The sequence below is a fragment of the Dermochelys coriacea genome, chromosome 18, assembly GCF_009764565.3.
Source record: "Dermochelys coriacea isolate rDerCor1 chromosome 18, rDerCor1.pri.v4, whole genome shotgun sequence".
Classification (NCBI taxonomy): Eukaryota; Metazoa; Chordata; order Testudines; family Dermochelyidae; genus Dermochelys; species Dermochelys coriacea.
The window spans coordinates 1,634,705-1,657,313 of record NC_050085.1 but is presented as its reverse complement, the minus strand read 5'-3'; positions in this window follow the sequence as shown (position 1 = coordinate 1,657,313).

Sequence of the window (22,609 nt, the reverse complement as noted above, 5' to 3'; positions counted from 1 at the left end):
CTTTAGCCCAGCTAAACAGATTTAGCTCATTTATTTTTCCACACAAGTCAGGCCACTTCCGACCCTGGATTAGGTTAGGTCTGAACTCCCATGCAGGGCCGGCTCTAGGTGTTTTGCTGCCCCAAGCTCCAAGAGCACAACTGCCCAAGCAAAAAAAAAAGGAAAAGATGGCAGGAATGCCACCCCTGGAATTGCGCCGCCCCAAGCACGTGCTTGCTTTGCTGGTGCCTAGAGCCGGTCCTGCTCCCATGGCAATGCAGGCTGATCAAGTTGGTTCCCGTCCACCCTGGGGCAATGCTATTGAAGTCAGTAGCATTGCACCAGGGACGAATCTGGGCCAATGTTCAGAGCCACATTGTGGGATTCTGGCCTCACTCTCTGTGACCCCTCTCCAGATAACCCCAAGCTTGTACTGGCTGTTTTGTGCCATATTGTACTGCAGACTCATGTCGAATTTGGCTGCACCCTGAGCCACCTTTCCAAGCTGGAAATAAGCTACGTAACTCCACGCCGAGACACTTGAATACACGGTTGGATCACCACAGGGGCTGTGCTATGATCAGCAGGGTCCCACCAGAGCGGCCTGTAGCAAGTGCATTCCTTACAGCAGCTGCTTTTCTTCCCCAGCCAGACTTTGCAACTGCCTGTGCAGTCAGTCAGAGACCTAGGAAAACCAATTCCTTCCTACCTCAGCGAGTCCTGGGGCTGGAGTGACAGCCACGCACTGAGCTCAGTGGGGTTGCTGGGTCACTGGGTGCAGAGCTCAGCCTTCAGCTAGCTGGATTTAGCACAACAAAACTATCCCATGTGGTGCACTCCCTGCCCAGCTAACTGGGACACCTTAGGTGAAGGTATCTCCTTTTTGTGCAAGGGGATTTCGGTTCAGGACATCCTTTGCACATTAGCACCACGTTAGCAATAAACCGGATTCTCAGGAACTGAGATCATCACAGCCCCCTCTGAAAGGGGCCATGCAGGAAGTTCAGCCTTGCCTAATGAGCACACTCAGTGACCCTGATGAACAAATAAATGTTCCCTGCACTGAAAGAAATGCCAGATCAGGACATTCTGCACCAGGCAATACGGGTTAGTAATAATGATTTGTATGTGCTCTTCATAGGCATTGCTAGGCCAAGACATTTGCTGCAGGTTAACATTGGGTTCTTCCTAGATGTCTCTTTTGTACAGGGTCCCAGCTCAGGCCAATTCTGAATAGATCATTAATAAGGTGGTTTGCACTGTTGTTTATCTCTGCTAAAGACTCTTTATAGACACTTATGTTCTGGGACCTGAGACTCTAGCTAGATTCCTATATTGTGCCTATCAACAGGGCACCTCCCATTATATTAACTTGTGTTCCATGTCTCCCAGAAGGACCTGCAGGCCCCGCTGAGGTCAGGCCCCAGTGTTCCAGGTGCTATACAAGCATAGATGGAGAGCATCCAATCCAAACAGACACACAAAGGAAACAAAAAGAAAAGGAGTACTTGTAGCACCTTAGTGACTAACAAATTTATTAGAGCATAAGCTTTCGTGAGCTACAGCTCACTTCATCAGATGCATCTGATGAAGTGAGCTGTAGCTCACGAAAGCTTATGCTCTAATAAATTTGTTAGTCTCTAAGGTGCCACAAGTACTCCTTTTCTTTTTGCGAATACAGACTAACACGGCTGCTACTCTGAAACAAAGGAAACAGTCTACAGAGCTGGAACTAGAACCCAAATCACTTACTCAGGCCAGAGCTTTAGCCACAAGGCTGCCCTGCCTCCCCGAAAGCCTATAAGTGTAAACACCCTTCTCTTGTGCTTGCCGGGGTTATGAGTTGTTAGCCTCAAGGCCCCATGCTAACCCTGCAGAGGTTCTCAGCAAGTGCGTATGGCTCTGTGCTCTGGGTCCTGCAGGTCTCTTCCTAGGACAGAGACAGCCTGATCTCCCAGAGGTCTAGCACCTTGTGCCATCACTTTCACCTGGGCAGGTGGGGGTCAAACGCTACCACTTTGAGTAGTCAATGAAATATTCCACTCTGGCTCAAAAATCAAAGAGCAATTGGAACTAAAAGCCAGGGTTAAAGCAGGAAGATGAAAGGCTGGGCAGAGGGGTTAATAAATAACCCTGTGTGGCAAGTCCTTTCCCGCTGCCAAAGTTCTCAGTAGCAAGCTGCAGGCATGCATGTGTTGCGGTGATTGAGTTAGATGATCAAAGGCCTCAATGCAGATCTGACCTGGATGAACATGACAGCCCCCACCGGGAAGCAGCTGGGCAGGCACTGGACAGACGCTGGGGTGTTCTGGGCAGAACGCCCACTGCTGACTCCTCAGAACAGGTCTCCTAGGCAGGGCTGTTTGAGTGCTGCTCCTGGCATGTGCCCTTCCTCTGCTCTTCATCCACGCCGACAAGCCTTGGGGGGTCCCACAGCCGCAGACTGGGAAGATGACTCAGCGTGAGGGGATTAGCAACATCATCTGACAATGTCAGGCGGGTCTCTCCTGCCACAGAACAAAGGCGAAAACCAGAGAGGTACCCGATCGCCGGGAGTACCAATGGCCTCCTAGAGGGGGCCTGGTTCCCAACCCCAGGATACAGACAAATCCAGTTGGAGTCAGTGGGGAGCCAGCCACTAATGGGGTGAGGGAGTCAGAGCCCTCTCCCTGATTCCTCTCCCGCTTGCTCTCCTCCTTCGTGGCTCAGTGCTGGAGTCTAGACTGCAAGACACATGCCACATGCTGAAACATCCATGTGCCTGGCCCTGCCTGGGGTGCACGGAGCCTTCTGCACACATGCCCCCCACCCACAAGCCCTCTCTCGCTCCCCTCATTGACCTGGAATCCCAAAGGACAAGGAGGGAGGCCTGCCTCACCCTCTGCAATGGTGGCAAAGCATGCTGCCCCGGGGTGTTTGTACTGAGTCGCTGATCCTGGCCCACCACGGGCTGTGACACTTGGCTCTAAGCAGGTAGCAAGAGGGTGAACTGAGGCCATCCAGGACCCTAGGCACAACCACCTGGTGGAGTTGCCAGGTGTCCGGTTTTGACTCAGTCAAAAAGGACCCTGGCGGATCTGATTGGCAGTGCAGCTGGGCTAAGGCAGGTTCCCTGCCTGCCATGGCTCCCCGCAGCTCCCTGCAGCCCCTAGGCGCGGGTGCCATCAGGGAGGTTCCACGCGCTGCCCCCACCCCGAGTGTTGGCTCTGCAGCTTCCATTGCTCGGGAACTATGGCTAATGGGAGCTCCGGGGGCAGCACCTGTGGGCGGAGCATTTGTGGGCGCAGTCAGCACGCACCATGCAGAGCCGTCTGACCACCCCTGCGCCTAAGACCTAGACATGGCAGCTGCTTCTGGGAGCTGTGTGGACCCAGGGCAGGCAGGAAGCCTGCCTTAGCCCTGCTGCACTGCCAACTGAGAACCACCTGAGGTTAGCGCTACCCAGCTGGAGCCCGCACTCCGAACCCCCTGCCTCAGGTCGGAACCCCTCCTGCACCCGAATTCCCTTGCAGAGCCTGCACTTCTCACCCTCTCCCACACCCCAACCCCCTGCCCCAGCCCTGAGACCTCTCTTGGAGCCTGCACTCTGCATCCCCTCCCACACCCCAACTCCCTATCCCAGCCCTGAGGCCCCTCCTGCACCCAAACTCCCTCCTGGAGCCTGAACCCCCTCCTGCACCCCAAACCCGTCATCTCTGGCCCCACCCCAGAGCCCACACTCCCAGCTGGAGCCCTCAGCCCTCCCTGCATCCCACCCCCCACCCCAGCCCAGTGAGAGTGAGTGAGGGTGAAGGAGAACGAGTGACAGAGGGAGGGGGGATGGAGTGAGTGGGGGGTGGGGCCTCAGAGAAGGGGTCGGGGAGGGGAGGGATAGGGGATGGGGCAAGAGTGTGTGGTTTTGTGCAATTAGAAAGTTGACAACCCTACCACATGGGGGTTCCAAAGCCCCATCCCTGATGTGCCCCTCCCCTTGGGGTGTCAGGGGCCATCCCCACAAGACACCTCAGCCAGACAGGCTGGAGGATCCCTCCTGAGTCCTTCCTGACTTGCAGACAGGCCAGCAGCAGGGGGACCCTGGTCTGTTGCTCCTCTTGGGGCAGGCTGGGGGCCCCTTCTCCCTGGCCTGCTGCCCCCTATCTTCAGGCAGGCTGGGGCCTACCCAGGGGGCAGGAAGCCTCAGTCACCCCACTGGAGCATATAGCCCTGTATGGATGCCCCTGCTTCCCAAGGGGAGGGGCACATCAGGGATGGGGCTTTGGAACCCCCATGTGGTAGGGTTGTCAACTTTCTAATTGCCCAAAACCACACACTCTTGCCCCATCCCCTATCCCTCCCCTCCCCGACCCCTGTGTAGGGGGGAGGCAGCATAGAGCCCTCTGCTGGGCAGGGTGGGCCTGGTGACTGGCCGTCCCCATACGTGGGGACCGGGGCCCCCTGCCCAGAACTGGGGGGCTCCCAACTCTGATGGAGGGATGGAGTCAGCAGCCTCAGCCCTTGTGTCACATTGTCAGCATACAAGCCCCTGTGCTCAGACCTCTCACCATGTGAGAACAGACTCTAGATTTAGGGTGTGGCCTTCAGGGCTGGCACATCTCACCTAATCCACCACTGAGGGCTGCTGAGCCAGATCCGTCATTTCCCTGGGCAGCTGGACTGGGGGCTGAGGTGCTGGTGTTGGGGGACTGGTATATCATAGAATACCGGGGTTGGAAGGGACCTCAGGAGGTCATCGAGTCCAACCCCCTGCTCAAAGCAGGACCAATCCCCAACTAAATCATCCTGGCCAGGGCTTTGTCAAGCCTGACCTTAAAAACTTCTCAGGAAGGAGATTCCACCACCTCCCTAGGTAACGCATTCCTGCCTGTCCCTCCCCACCACCTTCATCCCATCCACTATTGCTGGTTGCTAACCTGTGTGTGCCTGCAGGCCATGACAGGCCGAGCCCGCAGGCCAGACATCCCTGGGGCGCTCAGCCCCTTTGCAGGGCGCTGGACAACCCCACAGAGACGCCCATTGGGCAGTTGCCACTGAAGTCATGTTGTGGTTGTTCTTTGGGCACCATCTGCTGGCGAACAGGTCAATTTGTCTCACTGTGTCTAAGCTGGGTGCCACCGTTTCCCACTGTGCTTGGGACAGGGAATAACTGTTGGGTGTCTGCTGGCAAATGCCTTTTTCAGGTGACTCTGTGAGCTGCTGGAGGAGCTGTGCTCCCTTGGGTACAACAGCAGAGTGTGGCTTCACCAGCCAGGCCTTCGCAGCAACTTCATTAGAAATATAGCTAGGTGTTTGCAGGGGCGGCGAGTTGTATGGGCCCGTGGTGCCAGGTCCCATGAACATTCAGGGCCTGGGGGCCTGGCTCCACCAATGTTCAGGGCCAGGTCTCTCCTCTGGCCCCACTTGCCACCCCACATACCTCCCAGCCCCTCCTGCTGTCCCGGGCAATTTAAAAGGGCCCGGGGGGGGGCCAGCCAAGCCCCCAGCAGCACAGTGGGACTGCCCACATTACAGTGCAGCCACGGGAACGCTGTGACGTGGGCAGTGTAGTCGCTTTATTGCCAGGGGAGAGCTCTCCCGGTGATAAAAATAACCACCCCGAATGAGGGAGCAGTAGTTTAATCACCAGGAGCCAGGCTTCTGGCGATAAAGCACTGTCTACAGTCACGCTTTTCAGCGCTAAAACTTTTGTCGCTCAGGAGGATGTTTTTTCACACCCCCAAACAACTAATGTTTTAGCGCTGAAAGTGGCAGTGTAGACACAGCTTAAGCTGGCTTCCTGCCCGCCCGCACCATGCCAGGCCGGGAAAGAGCCAGCGCATCCCTGCAGCCCCAGGTGTGTGTTTGTGTGTCTCCAAGTGCTGCCCACGCCCCAAGCACCAAGCCACTGCCAGCGGGGAGTGTGGGTCACTTTCGGGAGCAGGCACTGCCCAAGGTAAATGCCAACCCCCCAACCCCCTCCTGCACCCCAACCTCCTGCCCCATCCCAGAGCCCACACCCAAACGGGCTCGGGCTCGGGCTCGGGCTCGGGCTCGCTTGCACCTGTGATACAGGAGAGCCAAGGAGCAGTAGGAAAGTGCTAGAGGGAAAATATATAAGCTCAAGGCTATTTAAGGTGTGGCTCCCTGTAGACTAGGGAAGGTGGCTGCAGGTTAATTGGAGCACTTGCAGTCAATTAAGGCCCTGTTAGGAACCTAATAAAACTCCCTGCATCAGGCAGATAGAGGAGCACCAAGGGTTGGAGCTTGGAGATGTGTTGAGTGATTTAGAAGACCTGAGACTTGGAGTAAGGGAGACCCTGCCCCTAAGGACTGAGGGTAACCCCACCTAAGGAGGATAAGGGTAAGAAACCCACAGGGGCTGGGACTCAGAGCAAGGAGTAAACCCAGACTCCTTCCCTCCTCTACCACCTTCCTGGGCTAGTAGTGGGGTCCTTGGCCCATAAGAGCAAGGGAAAGGGAGGTATCTTAGCTCCCTGCCAAGAAAAGTGCAGGACCCACCAGACTAAAATTGACCATCTTGCTACTCATCCCTGCCCCATCCCAGAGTCCACACCCAGCTCCCAAACTCCATCCCAGAACCCTGTCCTGCACCCAAACTCCCTCCCAGAGTCTTAGGTGAGGGGTGGACTTGGACTCATTCTGTGCATCACCAAAAATTATCCAAACCTGCCACCTCTGGGTGTTTGTAATGACTGGGTGAACTGCATGGTGAATTGCCTGCCAGCTAGATTAAGATCTCTCAAGCTTGTCTAGACATCTCATGTGCAGGGCTGAGGAGGAGCTGGTGGTTGTAGTATGTGTATGTGCCAAAGACTCAATGAATGGTAGGAGAGGTCCTGGAGGGCAAATTTAGTCTGCTAAGTAAGAGATGGAAGTCCAGGACTTCCATGGTAGCATTCTCTGAAATGCTTCCAGTTCCATGCACAGGGCCAATTAGACAGGCAAAACTGTAGGGTTTCAATGCCTGGATGAGGAGACGGTGTGGGGAGAAGGGGGTTAGATTTATTAGGAACTGGGGAACTATTTGGCAAAGGAGGAGCCTGTACAGGAAGGATGTGCTCCACCTAAACCAACACAGAACCAGGTTGCTGGCATGTCAAATTAAAAAGGTCATTGTAGCAGGATGTTGGTGCAAAAGCACCTAATTAGCCCCTGTCCAGTCAGTTCCAATCAAGGGAGACAGATTGGAGCTGATGGAAAAGGCCTGATGCTGGCCTGAGGATTGGCAACACCTGCTGGCCTGACAAGCCAAGGGCTATAAAGGCTGGGAGGGAGAAGTCAGGGAGGGAAATGGAGGCCTCCTAGTTGAAGGCTTCCTCTACCTGTAAAGGAAGTGACTAATCTTGTCAAGCTTCTGACACTGGTGGTGGGACAACCTTAAGTAAATAACAACATGGGTGTTGCACAACCCTGAAGCCTCTGAGCCTTATTGGGGGTAGCAAGCAGGCCCCAGGTAGATGGGTGGGTTGTTGACCCTGTTAGTCGTAGAGGAGTTTTTAAACTAAGTGTTAGGGGAAAACTGAAAGGTACAGAGGAGCACATGATTTGGACAGACATCCCTTAGGGGAAAAAAGAAAAGGAGTACTTGTGGCACCTTAGAGACTAACAAATTTATTAGAGCATAAGCTTTCGCATCCGATGAAGTGAGCTGTAGCTCACGAAAGCTTATGCTCTAATAAATTTGTTAGTCTCTAAGGTGCCACAAGTACTCCTTTTCTTTTTGCGAATACAGACTAACACGGCTGCTACTCTGATCCCTTAGGGGAGTATCTATTAATGGGAATTCTCTGTATCCTAGTAAGTAGTGAGGATTAAAATACAGGTAGGATCTGATGAACAGTCAAATGAAAGTCCCATTCAATTACATCATGTAATGGCAGATGGCTGAAAAGTGACACATTTTATAAGTGCCTATGTACAAATGCTAAAGTCTAAATATTAAGATGGGTGAACTTGAGTGCCTTTATTAAATGAGGATATTGATATAATAAGCATCACAGAAACTTGGTGGAATGAGGATAATCAATGGAACGTGGTAATATTAGGGTACAAAATACATTGGAAGGACAGAATAGGTTGTCATGGTGGTGGGGAGTGGCACTATATGTGAAAGCAGAAACTCCAACACCTGTTGTGATGTTGTTGACTTTGTTGCAACCAAGGTCCTGTAGTAGCCCTGAATCTTGTATAAAGGGGGTCAAATAAGGTGAGGTTATGGCTTGCTGGTTAGGACATGCAAACAGATAGCATAATATTTTTCTTTTTAAAGATGTAAGTATTGGCTCTATACTGTCTGTATTTCAAACTTATGCTATGCTTCTGGGTGACACCCCCAGACAACTTGGTGTCAGCTCTGCCTAGCCTGCTTGATGGCCCATTGAGGACCATCAGCTATACAAGTCTCCCATTGAGAGAAGGCAGACACGCCTTGGGACTCAGCCAGGTATGCAGGGACCTGCCTATGGACAGAACTCTGAGGTGTTTCCAGGCCATGTGATGGACAGCTTGTCTTTGGAACAAAGAGACCATATGGCAAGAGACCATAAAAAGCTGCTGTAGCTCCTCCATCTTGTCTTCAATCCTGCTTCTTACCTCGGGAGGAGCTTTGTTACACTGAAGCTTTGAACCAAGGATTGAAAGACCCATCCCAGCTGTGGATGTTCTCCAGAGACTTGATTTGAACCTGCCGTTTATTCTATCACTGCTACAAGCCTGAACCAAGAACTTTACCATTACTGTATGTAATTGATTCCATTTAACCAGTTCTAGCTCTCATCTATCATTTTTTCCTTTTATGAATAAACCTTTAGATTTTAGATTCTAAAGGATTGGCAACAGCGTGATTTGTGGATAAGAGCTGATTTGTATATTGACCTGGGTCAGGGGCTTGGTCCTTTGGGATCAGGAACCTTTTTTCTTTTACTGGGGTATTGGTTTTCGTAACCCAGTGCCCCTTGTTATGGGGACAAATGCAGTGATACTGAGAAACTGGAGTGTCTAAGGGAATTGCTCGTGTGACGTGTGGTTAGCCAGTGCAGTAAAACCAAAGTCTTTATGTGGCTAGTTTGGTTTGCCTTGGTGTGTATAGAAACCCCAGCCTTGGGCTGTAACTGCCCTGCTTTAAGCAATTTGTCCTGACTTGGCACTCTCAGTTGGGTCCTGCCAGAACCAGCCTCGTTAAACCTGTATAGTAAAAATCTTGAACCAAATTGTACCATAGAATCTCTAGGGATAGTAATTCCATGCTTGAATAATAATATAACAGTAAGGATATTACTGATCACCTGACCAGGATGGTAATAGTGATTGCGAAATGCTCATGGAGACTAGAAAGGCTATAAAAATAGACAACTTAATTATAATGGGGGATTTCAACTATCCCTATATTGACTGGGTACATGTCACCTCAGGATGGGATGCAGAGTTTCCTGACACCATAAATTACTGTTTCTTGAAGCAGCTAGTTCTGGAAACCACAAGAGGAGAGGCAATTCTTGATTTACTCCTAAATGGAGCACAGCATCTGGTCCCAGAGGTGAATAAAGCTGAACCACTTAGCAATAGCGACTATAATGTAATTAAATGTAACATCCCTGTTGGGGAGATACACCGAAGAAGCCCACCAAAGTAGCCTTTAACTTCAGAAAGGGGAACTACACAAATGAAGAGGTTAGTTAAACAAATTAAATGGTACAGTCCCAAAAGTGAAATGCCTGCATGGAAACTTTTTAAGACACCATAATAAAGGCTCAAATTAAATATACCCCAAATTAAAAAGCATAGTAAGAGGACCAAAAAAGTGCCACCATGGCTAAACAACAAAGTAAAAAGTTACAGGCAGAAAGGCATCCTTTAAAAATTGGAAGTTACATCCTACTGAGGAAAATAAAAAGGAGCATAAACTCTGGCAAGTCAAGTCTAAAAATTAGGCAGGCCAAAAAAGAATTTGAAGAGCAACTAGCTAAAGACTCAAACTAATAAACATGTTTAAGTACATCAGAAGCAGGAAGTCTGCTAAGCAACCAGTAGGGCCACTGGATGATCAAGATGCTAAAGGAACACTCAAGGATGATAAGGCCATTGCAGAGAAACTAAATTAATTCTTTCATCGGTCTTCATGGCTGAGGAATGAGAGATTTCTCAAAGCTGAGCCATTCCTTTTTAGGTGACAAATCATAGAATCAAAGAATATCAGGGTTGGAAGGGACCCCAGGAGGTCATCTAGTCCAACCCCCTGCTCAAAGCCCCAACTAAATCATCCCACCCAGGGCTGTCAAGCCTGACCTTAAACTTCTAAGGAAGGAGATTCCACCACCTCCCTAGGTAACCCATTTCAGTGCTTCACCACCTCTTAGTGAAAAGGTTTTTCTTAATATCCAACCTAAACCTCCCCCACTGCAACTTGAGACCATTACTCCTCATTCTGTCATCTGCTACCACTGAGAACAGCCTAGATCCATCCTCTTTGGAACCCTCTTTCAGGTAGCGGAAAGCAGCTATCAAATCCCCCCTCATTCTTCTCTTCTGCAGACTAAACAATCCCAGTTCCCTCAGCCTCTCCTCATAAGTCATGTGTTCCAGTCCCCTAATCATTTTTGTTGCCCTCTGCTGGACTCTCCAATTTTACCACATCCTTCTTGAGGAACTGTCCCAGGTGGAGGTGTCACTGGAGGTTTTGAAACAAATTGATAGATTAAATACAAGTCTCCAGGACCAGATGGGATTCACCCAAGAGTTCTTAGGTTACATTCCACAGTTAGCAGTTCTGCAAGTTCATATTTGAGTTCCTTATTTAAATCAGCCTCTGTACCAGATGACTGGAGCATAGCTAACGTGACCCCATTTTTTTAAAGAAGGCTCCAGAGGCAACCCCAGCAATTGCAGGCCAGTAAACCTAACTTCAGAACCAGGCAAATTGGTTGAAGCTATAGTAAAGAACAGAATTATAGATTAACAAGATTTATTGGGGGAAGAGTCAATATAGTTTTTGTAAAGAGAAATCATGCCTCGCCAATCTACTAGAATTCTTTGAGGGTGTCAACAAGCAGGTGGACAAGGGGGATCCAGTGGATATAGTGTACTTAGACTTTCAGAAAGCCTTTGATAAGGTCCCTCACCAAAGGCTCTTATGCAAAGTAAGCTGCCACAGGATAAGAGGGGAAAGTCCTCTCATGGATTGGTAACTGGTTAAAAGATAAGAAACAAAGGGTAGGAATAAATGATCCATTCTGAGAATGGGGGAAGACTTAAATAGTGGTGTCCCCCAGGGGTCTGTACAGGAACTAGTGCTATTCAATATTGTGGAAGCAGAAAAAGGAGAATCTGGGAATAGATGTGTCAGTCAATTTAAGGACAGTGAAAGGAAACCCTAACCCTTACCCTAATAACATGAGTTGTAAGAAATGCTGTTTTCACCTTGCTTTTAGTTTTTTAAAGATGGAATGCTGACTTAAGCGGAAACCTTGAGATAAGGTAGCGGCTGGAGGGAATTTGCATAAACAAAGGATAACTGTTAGCCATTGATGTATGTAATGGGAAAGTATAAATACCTGTCTCCCCCTGCTTGTAGGGGGAAGACCTGCCTAAGGTCAGGGGACCCCCTGTCTGACCACAGTCTTCTCCTGCAATTGCTCATAATAAACGGTCTCTGACTTTTTGCTAACAAATGCAGAGTGAGGACTTGTTTTCTTCACCAATTTGGTGCCATGACTCAGATGGCAACACCTAGCTGAGACAGCAGCGATCACTACAGACCCTTACCTCTTGCCTGGTGCCTTAGGGCTCAAAGGGAAAGACCTTTTGAAATCTCTAATGGGGTTTGAGGAGGACTGCCCGTTGGGGCCATCTGTTCTTCTTGGGCTCACACCATGCAAACTTATTGGTTTTGTTTTGTTTGGTGGTTTTGTTTGTTTGTTTGGTTTTTTTTTTTTTTTTTTTTTTTTGCAACAAGGTCAGATTGCTGCCTCACATAAGGGACAGGCTGTGATAAATCCAGAAGTAAGGAATTAAGTTTATGATTAAACAAGATGCATCCAGGTATGGGGGGAATGAATAAACCTGAGTGAGGAATGAATGCCACTGACCAGGCCTAAAGACTTAAGCTGACTCCAGCTGCCCCAGGAATGCCCCAGAACTACCCCATGCAGGAGTTCTGAAAGCAATGGGAGTCGGCCAAACCTTCTGACTCAGTGGAAGATTTCCCTTGACAAGTCTGCTGACCAGGTCTGGTACTCAAGCCACTAAACAGTGGCACCCCATGGCCCAGTAGACCCTTTCTCTGGAGTGCAAGAGCAAAAGTCTTCCCTTAGTCACAGACCAGGTCTGGGATTTAAGTTGACTTCAGCTGCCCCAGGACTCCCCCATGCGGGAGTTCTGAAAGCAAGTGGAGTCAGCCAAATCTTGTGGCCCAGTGAACTTTCCCTGAGTGACTGAAAAATGGGTAGTATCAGTCTAAGAATATTCCCACACTGCCAAAAGGCACCCCGGGTACTACATGTACATGCATTATGGTCCTAGGACTTGTAAGTGTCTAAATAATTAGGATTTTTACACACATGATCCATCTAAACAGCTTCCACTAGAAGGTACCTTCAATTTAGATAAGATCATGCATCTCAGAGGAGCTCTTGAATCACCAAATCCCTGACATACTGTGGGAATAATTCCTTTATTGGTGGGAGGAAGCCACAAAGACTCCATGAGTCTCAAGTGTGGGAGTCTAAAGGACTCCCAGGAAAAGTTTTTAAAAACCCAAGTGCAGGATTTAAAAACTAAATGCAAGGCATCCAGATGTTTGCCTGCCCAAACTACATCAGCTCCTTTATATCCCCAATTAGTAAAGACTGAGCAAGGAGGAGACAGCTGAGGACATTGAAAATATCCACAACATTGCTTCTCAGGGCTGTGCCTCCAGCAGGGACACAAGCAGCAGCTGCTGCCATCTTCTCCCTCCCCCTCCCCCCCAGCACTTCAGGGCTGACTATGCCTTCTGAGGGCTTCCAAACGGTAGCGCCATCACCACCATACATCAGTTACACAGGCCGTTCATTCTGGAGAGGAACCTTCCCCTCACCCACATCAGCAGCTGAGGGCTGTTTCTGATCTAACATCTTGCTCAGCTCTGATACTTGCAGCTTGGTCTCCAAACACACTAGGAGCCAACAAGACCAGTCAGTAGTGATCCAGGCCCCCTTAAGGCAATTGCCTGGTGAAGGAGATCACTTGGTTACAGTACATGCCCCCTGGACACCAGGGGACCTTAGAAATTTAGTTAAGGAATTTCCTAATGGAGGAACCAGAAAAATTTAGAGAGGAACTCCAGACAGTGATTCAGTGTTGCAATCCCACATGGGCAGACATTAACTCTTGCAAGTAGTTCTCCCAGCCAAAGTTCAACAATGGCTACTCATTCAGGTCCAATGTGGGGGGGAGGGATAATTCAGTGGTTTGAGCATTGGCCTGCTAAACCCAGGGTTGTGAGTTAATCCTTGAGGAGGCCATTTACAGATCTGGGGCAAAAATTGGGGATTGGCCCTGCTTTGAGCAGGGGTTGGACTAGATGACCTCCTGAGGTCCCTTCCAACCCTGATATTCTATTCTAATGCTGACCCCAGAACTGGAGATGCTCTGGCGCAGGCTAGGAATCCCCTTGTGATCAGCAGTCCAGAAATTTGCCCTAGGAAAATGGATTGGACAAAGATCAACAATGTAAACAGAACAAAGGTGAGTCCCCACCAGTTTAGATAAATTGACAAGTGTTTGAACAATATTTGGGGATTTCCCAGCCAGCTAACAACGCCAGAGAGGCAGTGGGGGCTGCTTTTGTTCAAGGACTCTTCCCAAAGGTTCAACAGCAGTTAGTTGATCCGCATTGGTTGGCAAAGTAAGCCCCTTTCTGAATTGGTGACAGTTGCCAACCATCATATAGCTTGTATAGAGCAGAAGAAAGTTCTGAAACAAAACTATTGGCCGTGCAGGGGCAGACTCATCAACATAGAGGCAGTGGGGTAGTGAGGGATGGGAGAGGTCCCTCACGCCCTGACTTGACAGGGAACAATACAGAATCATCGAATATCGGGGTTGGAAGGGACCTCAGGAGGTCATCTAGTCCAACCCTTGCTCAAAGCAGGACCAATCCCCAATTTTTGCCCCAGATCCCTAAATGGCCCCCTCAAGGATTGAACTCACAACCCTGGGTTTAGCAGGCCAATGCTCAAACCACTGAGCTATCCCTTCCCCCATTACCGTGACCAGGAAGGTCATTGGAAAAATGAATGCCCAAACCAACCTCCTCAAATCCCCCCACCCCAATTCCCAAACCCTGATCCGCCTGCTTTTTCTCCACAAAATAATTCCTATTAGGACAGCCTCAGGGAACATAACTGCATCAAGCATCCTTTAATTCCTCTTAATCAAAAAGGCCCATATGAGAAATTGAAGGATAATCTGTGGCTTGTCTTGTAGGTACTGGTGCTAGCAGATCACCTTTACAGTCCTTTGAGTTTCCCTCTGTTCCCTTGTCCTCTTCATTCACTAATGCCATCAGTATTTCAAACCAGCCTGTTCCCCATCCTATTACTAAATCCCTTTCCATTTCCTTGGGACCCATTTCAGATCAACATACCTCTTTACTCAGCCCATCCTCTCCTGTTAACTTTCTGGGACAAGATCTTTTGTGCAAATTGGGCTGCACCATCTATTGCACACCAGATGGTGTGTTCTTAGAAGTCCCTGATGAGAATACCAACCTAGTGCTGGCCACCCTTCAAACAAAGGAGCCAGCCCAATCAAATGCAGCTCTCAGCAATGAACTTAAGTTGTCACAAGTACCCTCTTATTTTTGGTCTCAGCATGCAAATGAAGTTTGGCTATTTGAATCTGCCCTACCAATTAAAATTCTTGTTGACCTTTTCAAACCACTTCCAAGGGTACCACAATATTCACTACATCCTGAAGCGGAAGAAGGACTAGCTCCAGTGATTCTTTGTTACAGCAAGGTATTATCTCTACTACCAGTTTTTGTAATGCACCTAGTTTCTCCATAAAGGAAACCGGGAAAGAATACCTATCGCTTCATTCAGGATTTCCATGCAGTTAATCCTGTTGTCTTGCTGTCTTTTCCAGTGGTCCCAAACCCGGCTACCATACTTTCTTGTATTCCCCCCTACAGCCACTTATTTTAATGTTTCAGAGTAGCAGCCGTGTTAGTCTGTAGCTCACAAAAGCTTATGCTCAAATAAATGGCTTCAGAGTAGCAGCTGTTAGTCTGTATTCTGATGAAGTGAGCTGTAGCTCATAAAAGCTTATGCTCAAATTTGTTAGTCTCTAAGGTGCCACAAGTACTCCTTTTCTTTTATTTTACTGTTGTAAACCTTTGTTCAGCCTTCTTTTCAATTCCTATTCATCTTGATAGCTAATATTTGTTTGCCTTCACCTGTAGAGGGCTCCAATATACCTGGACCCACTTACCCCAAGGATATACCAAATCTCCATCCCTGTTTTCCCAGATGCTAAAGACAGATCTGGATGACATGGTTTTCCCAGGAAAATCTATACTCATACAATACATGAATGATCTTTTGTTGGCATCCCCTTCCTTTGAATCCTGTAAAACTGATACTTTAGTTCTTTAGACTGCTTTTGCTGCCAAGGGTCACAAGGCATCTCGGGAAAAGCTCCAGTTATGCCAACTAAGAGTCCATTACCTTGGTCATGATATTTCATCTGGCAACCATCAATTGTCTGATTCCCACATTACAACCATTTTAAAAATGCCCAGGCCTGTCACTGTCTCTCAAATGCAAATCTTTCTTGGCAAGACTGGGTACTGCAGACAGTAGATTTTGGGTTATGCAACAATAATTAAGCCATTGCAAAATCTGAATAAAACAGACACTCCTGAGCCATTTCCATGGTCCCAGGAGACTGAACAAGCTTTTGTGGACATTAAACAAGTGATTTCTAGTGCCCCAGCACTTGGACTTCCTGATTACACTAAACCATTTGTTCTTTTCTACCATGAGTGCAATGGGTTTGCCTTAGCTGCGTTAACACAAACATGGAGACAAACACCACCCACTTGCTGCTTATAGCACTGCCGTGGACACTGGCAGCTGGGTTTCCTCCTTGTTTACAGGCTGTAGCAGCAGCTGCTGCATCTGTGCAGTTGTCTGAATCCATAGTCCTAGGGTCACCCTTGACTGTTGCAGTATCTCATGCTGTGGCTGCTCTTCTCTTAATATCTAAGACTCAACATCTATCTACTTCTCACCTCACCAAATATGAACTTATGCTGCTATCTTTGTCTCATATTACCTTGACTCATTGTCCCATTTCAAATCCTGCTTCCTTATTCCCTGGGCCAGAGGACAGAGAGCCCCATGATAGAAGTCACAGATGCACAATCCTTACCCTTCCAAGGGAAGACCTCATGGATGTGCCTTTATGGAACCCTGATCTCATTTTGTAGATGGTTCATGTTTGCAAAATTCTAAGGGAAATCTGATTGCTAGCTATGCTGTATGCTCTTTGTATTCTGTCATTGAAACTGCCTTCCTTCCCTCTGTATTTTCAGCCCAGGTTGCTGAACTCATTGCCTTGACCCAAGCCTGTATTTTGGCACAGGATCAAGCTTTTACTATTTATACTGATTCCCACTACGCTTTTGGAGTAGTACATGACTATGGTCATCTGTGGAAACACAGAGGCTTCCTTACATCCTCCGGTTCTCCTGTTAAAAATGGCATGTATGTGTCTTCTTTTGGATGCCCTTCTGTTGCTGTTGTAAAATGTATTGCTCACCAAACCACTCATGATGAAGCTACATGTGGAAATGCTTTGGCTCATCCAGCAGCCAAAACCGCAGCCCTTTCTGCCCCTTGGGCTACATACACTCTTGCCATGATTAAGCAACCTCCACTGGCCTCCCTTGAGGACCTTGCCAAGATCCAGGACATGACTTCCAGCAGCGCCGCCTCTGGCCCTCACCCAGATGGACATTCATTTGATGGATGATGCAATGCTTAATTACTGCCAGGCATTAATGAAATGTGTTAGGTCTCTTTATTCACAGGTGAAAGAAGCATTACCTAAGGATCCTGAGCAACCCTGTCATTCATTGGAACCAGGAGACTGGGTCTATATAAAGCTCCATCAATGAAGGACCACTCTAACCCCACATGGGAAAGGCCCTTATCAAGTTCTGTTGCCTACCAACACCACTGGGAAGTGCCAAGGACTGACTGCTTGGAACCATGCTTCTCCCTGCAAAAGGGCCCCACCGCCTCAAGATGATTCTACTTCAACTGCTGATCAGCCTCTCTCTCCTTCTAGTACTACTTCCCTCCTCCTGGACAGCAGGAAACAAAGACAAGGTGAAGTGCTAGTAACATCTCTCTTGTTCACTAACAGAACCACCATATATCCAGCATCTGTTAAAGGAACCAAACCACTACAGCGTGACATGCTGGTAACCTCTCCTCTGTATGATCCTGCACCATGACTACTCCAAGGAAAAAAAGAAAACACTCGCTCCACTGAAACCACCAAAGTCCAGGGATTCCTGACTACAAAAGACAGTAAGAATTGGCCCTGGTGGAGGAAACTGAGTATTGTACATTGGCAGGGTGGGACTTGCAGGGACAGTTCTTGGGAATGTGGGGTTAAGTGGTGGCTTGGGTTTCTTCCGGGGGCTGGGCTCAGTACTTGTCCATAAGTACAATCAGAATGTACTGCCCTCCCTAATTGGCTTCAAGATGATGAATACCAATATGAGCACTGCCCCCGCTAGCTCCTCCACCATCACTATTACCCCTGTAACTTACCCAAATATCAACAATACCATATATTCTGTTCAAACCCAATGGCCAAGGCCTTCACACCTTAGTCATTTATTTAAATATTATTTGGAAAATTTATTCTTTAAGGTTCAGAATATCTCGTACAAGCAAATGATTAAGTTGAAAACAGATGGGTCAGTAGAGATAGAAGTGTATATCACTACAAATGAGTCTCACAAATCCGACATTGAGATTAGTGCATTTCATACTGGGGTTGACATGATGGCCATTTCCAGAGCCTGCAAAATGTTGGAAGGAAGGGTCCTTATTGTTATCTTGTTACCCAATTAGTAAATCAAACCTATACTTAGAAAGTGTGCTCCACTAACAAATTGTACCTGTACTGAATTAATCCCATTGACCAATAACTTAACCTACACCATATTGCAATATTCTCCTTCCTATGCCATTAATGTTGTTTCCCAGAGCTATGAGAATTGTTAACAAACAGATATGGTAGGACACTGTAACAAAAAGATGTGCTAGGATATTGATGGGCAATAGTTAATGCTACACTAGGGATTGTAAAATTTACACTGCCATTATCCAGTTTTCAAGTTACCTCTTTATACCCAAATTGCTCCAAGGGGGCTGCCATTTGGTTAGCAGAACAAAGGGCATGGGCCTTCTCTAGATGGAAAAGGGACTTGGACGAATGCCTATAGGATGGTGCCAATAGCGCAGTAGCAATCTGGAATATTTACAAGGCCCAACAACATTAGGGGAAAAAGTAGGGAAGCTGGAGAAAGCCACGGGACTTATTACTGGAGCTCAGTTAACCTAGGTACAGGCTGGAATCAGTGAATTGCATGTTATCTCTACCTCCAGCTCAATAACCCAGGAACTAATGACAAGGATGGTATTAAACATCACTGAGACAGGAAAGGTATTGCAGTGGGATTTGGCCTGTTCAGAGATTCAGGATTTCCTGAATGACCAGCTCATGGTCATTCAGAGTGATCTTGAGCATCAGACTTGGCCCACTGCCCTTACTAATGCTTCAGGGGTGCCATCTGAGTTGTGGCCTTGGAGACATACTTGGAGGGTTTCAGGGTGGAAATGCAGACATTCGCAGTGCTCCTTCCAAGCATACAGCCTGGTTGGAGGGGTGCAGGCTCCCACATACCAAATTCTGCCAGGTCCGTGGGGAGGATGCATGTGGGATTGGGGAAATTAAACCACCTGGTGAGCCTAGCCGATTTATAGTCAGTGCTCCTGGAATAACACCAGATATTTGGATAGGGATAGGAAACCAATGGACATTCTGGCCTCTGGAACCACCGCAGCTTCACTGTGTATGAAAGTTGAAACAAGGAGAGGTTGTCACGGTTCATGACAATGTTTGTTGGGAAAGCATGGGACAAGGAACAACCCTGGCAGGGTGCCTGATCTTTCAGGCTCATGACAGTTGTGTATATGTTAAGAGCTTCCTTTTTGCAAGAGTGTGGTTTGTTTTTTGTTTTTTTTTTTTTTGTTAAATCTTACCACTGCTCCAGGAAGCTATATTATCTATTGGCCTGCAGACCAAGTCTTATGGTCAACCCTTAGGTTCCAAATACCCTTTAATTGGACTACTTTAGTACCTGATCGATTCCAAAACCTGCTTTCCCTCTTACCAGAAGTACAGCAAATCTCTAAATTACAAGATTAGATTCATCTACTCCAAAATATATAGCAAATGGAAAAACATGCTTTCCATACCACCTACAGAACATCTCGTGTACTAATTATATCATGTTGTGTAACTAAAGTTCTGGAACAACCACATCAAATTATATTGGATGTTGATAATTTTATTTTTGTTTATCCTAGGAATGTTTTTTTATTGTAAGATGTAGTAATGAAATAGCTTTCATGTTCATACTAATCATGTATTACCATTACAACCAACCAAAACTTATAAGGTCAATTTCATTAATCTGGAAACAGAAATACAATGTTTAACGACAATAGAGATTTAACAATATTAGTTGTGCTATAAGCACAAAAGTGGGGAATGTAGAGGGAGAAAAAGGAGGATCTGGGAATAGATGTCTCAGTTAATTTAAGGATAAAGTGAAAGGAAACCCTTACCCTACTAACGCAAGAGTTGTAAGAGATGCTGTTTTCGCCTTGCTTTTAGTTTTTAAAGATGGAATGCTGACTAAAGCAGAAACCTTGAGTTTAAGGTAGCAATGGAGGGAATTTCCATAAACAAAGGATAACTGTTAGCAAAGGATAACTGTTGATTTGTATGTAATGGTCAAGTATAAATACTTGCCTTACACTGCTTGTGGGGGAAGATCTGCCTAAGGTCAGGGGACCCTGTCTGACCTCAGTCTTTCCTTGCAATTGCTCATAATAAACAGTCTCTGACTTGTTGCTAACAAATGCAGAGTGAGGACTTGTAGAAGAAAACAACATTCATAAATTATCTGGAAAGGGGTAAACAGTGAGGTGGCAAAATTTTGCAGATACAAAATTACTCAAGATAGTTAAATCCAAAGCAGACTGTGAAGACTTATCAGGGGATTTCACAAAATGAGGATCTCTCAAAAAGACTCTAACTGATCACTTAGATTGGTAGAAATGTCAGCTATTCTCTGTACAGGCATGCGTGATAGACTGACATTCTCAAATAGTCCCCTCTTTTCTGGACGTAACTCAGATTTTTTTTAAAAAACTCACCTTCTGTGAAGCATTTCCCAGCAGCAGCAATCCCTTAGAAATTTGAAAGCTTACTTTAGTAGCCGTATTGTTCTCAGTGCTCACTTTCTTGAAAATTTGCTGTTCTCTATTTTTTTTTTTTTTTTTTTTTTTTTTTTTTTTTTGCTAAACTGGCTGCTTTAATTATTTTTTCATTTGGGCTCAATTTGACGAGATGGTGATTGGCTAACGTTTTGTGACACGTGAGGCACGGTATTTGACTTTGGAAACAGTACATAAGTGTTTGTTTAGTTATTCATCCATTCAGTGTTAAACTCTGTGCTCTAATCATCTTTTCTTCTCACTCATAGTATCCATTATGAAGCTCAAGATTTTGTTGAATAAATTTACACACAAAGGAAACACTCGTAGTCACAGACAAAGAGAAGAGGTATCTCATGGTCTACGAGCAAGGCACTGATGGTGTGTGGAAGTCTGGGGGGGGAGGGGGAAGAAACAGCATGCATAGGGTGATCTGATCACAGCAGAAAAATAGGGCACACCTGCTCCTTACTTAGCCCCACCATCACACCCCTCTTCACCCCCCAGGGGTCACTATATATTATTGCACACAGCAGTCAATCAATGCAGTTGTAAATAAATCTCTGTATATAAATCTGTTTTTGTATAACTTTTTATATGACTTTGTATTGAAACTTGGTAGTATAATTAAGATAAAAGAAAAATTGTCTTTTTACTAGAAGTAGAATAAGATCTTTCCCTCCACTTTGTAACCAATGGCCCTGTGGGAGGCATGAGGTATTAATGAGGAAGGCAGGCACCTCTAGACAGCTGCAACCCTTGGAGAGGGGATGAGAGTCAGACCAAGTCGATCAAACTTGTCAAGTGGGCTGACTAGAGAAGAACAGACATACTGACAGCCAGAAAGCATCTTCCTTGGGGAACACCCTCTTTGCAGTATTAGGACAACCCCCAGCCCAGAGAAAAGGAGCACAAAGGACCAATAGACACAGTCCCAGATTTTGAATCTGGAAGACTTATCCCCATCCAGCCACCAACTTGCATCTCACCTCCTCGCCCCTGCTCCCAAGTATAAAGCCTCATTCAAAGACCAGGGGGTCACTATATTAATGCATACAGCAGTCAATCGAAGCAGTACCAAAAATTAAAATACTGAAAAGGGATATCCCCCCTCTAGCCACTAACTTGCCACTCACCTTCTCTTCCCTCCCCCGCAAGTATAAAGCTTTGCTGCCCTTGCCCACCCATTTGGCTCATCATCCCCTCCCACCACCCCCAGCTCACCTACTCACCCCCCCCCCCCACTGCCCACCCATTTGGCTCATCATCTCCCCACTCCCCCCGGCTTGCCTTCTCACCCCCACAGTGAGCCCACATGCGCCACGTGCGACCTGGGGGCCGTATGTTGTGCAGGTCTGCTCTAGAGACTGAGACCAATAATATTAGATGCTGATAAAATAAAATCAGGTTCTGAGTAAGAGACCGGGGCTCTTCTGCAGCAGCTCAGCTGTCCCTCTTGTATTCAACACCTCCGCATGCGTCTGGCCTCACACTCTAGACTATGCTTTTGAGAGTGGGATACATAGTAGGGTAGGGCCTGATTTTCGCTTGTCTCTCATAGAAGGCTAGATTTTAATAAGAGCTCAGCATCCACCAGGCCCCCATCCTGCTGAGTTCTTTGGAAAATTCTGACCTGTGTGGCACTTACATAAGTTCAGTGTGGGTATGAAACACACCCAAGCTGGACTCCTCTGCTCAGTCACACTGGTAGTTGTGTTCTACACCTGCCCAGCCTGGGGGGCGTCAATGACAATCCAGCATGCAATGCAGAGCAGAATTGGACCCACTAGGTATATGTGAAGGGTTTCAAAAAACAGTTTCAAAGCTACAGGAATGCCAGAGCATAGAATGAAATCCCAGAAGAAAGAATTCCACATTTTACACAGGTTTCAGAGTAGCAGCCGTGTTAGTCTGTATTCGCAAAAAGAAAAGGAGTAATAGTGGAATAGTAGAAGATTTTACACAATCTTCCCTCTACCATGCTGCCCAACTGCAAAGAGCCCTGGGGTTATTGGTGCCGCATTAGCCCCAACAAAGGGAACCCCCTGCCCCCCAAGAAACACGCCCAC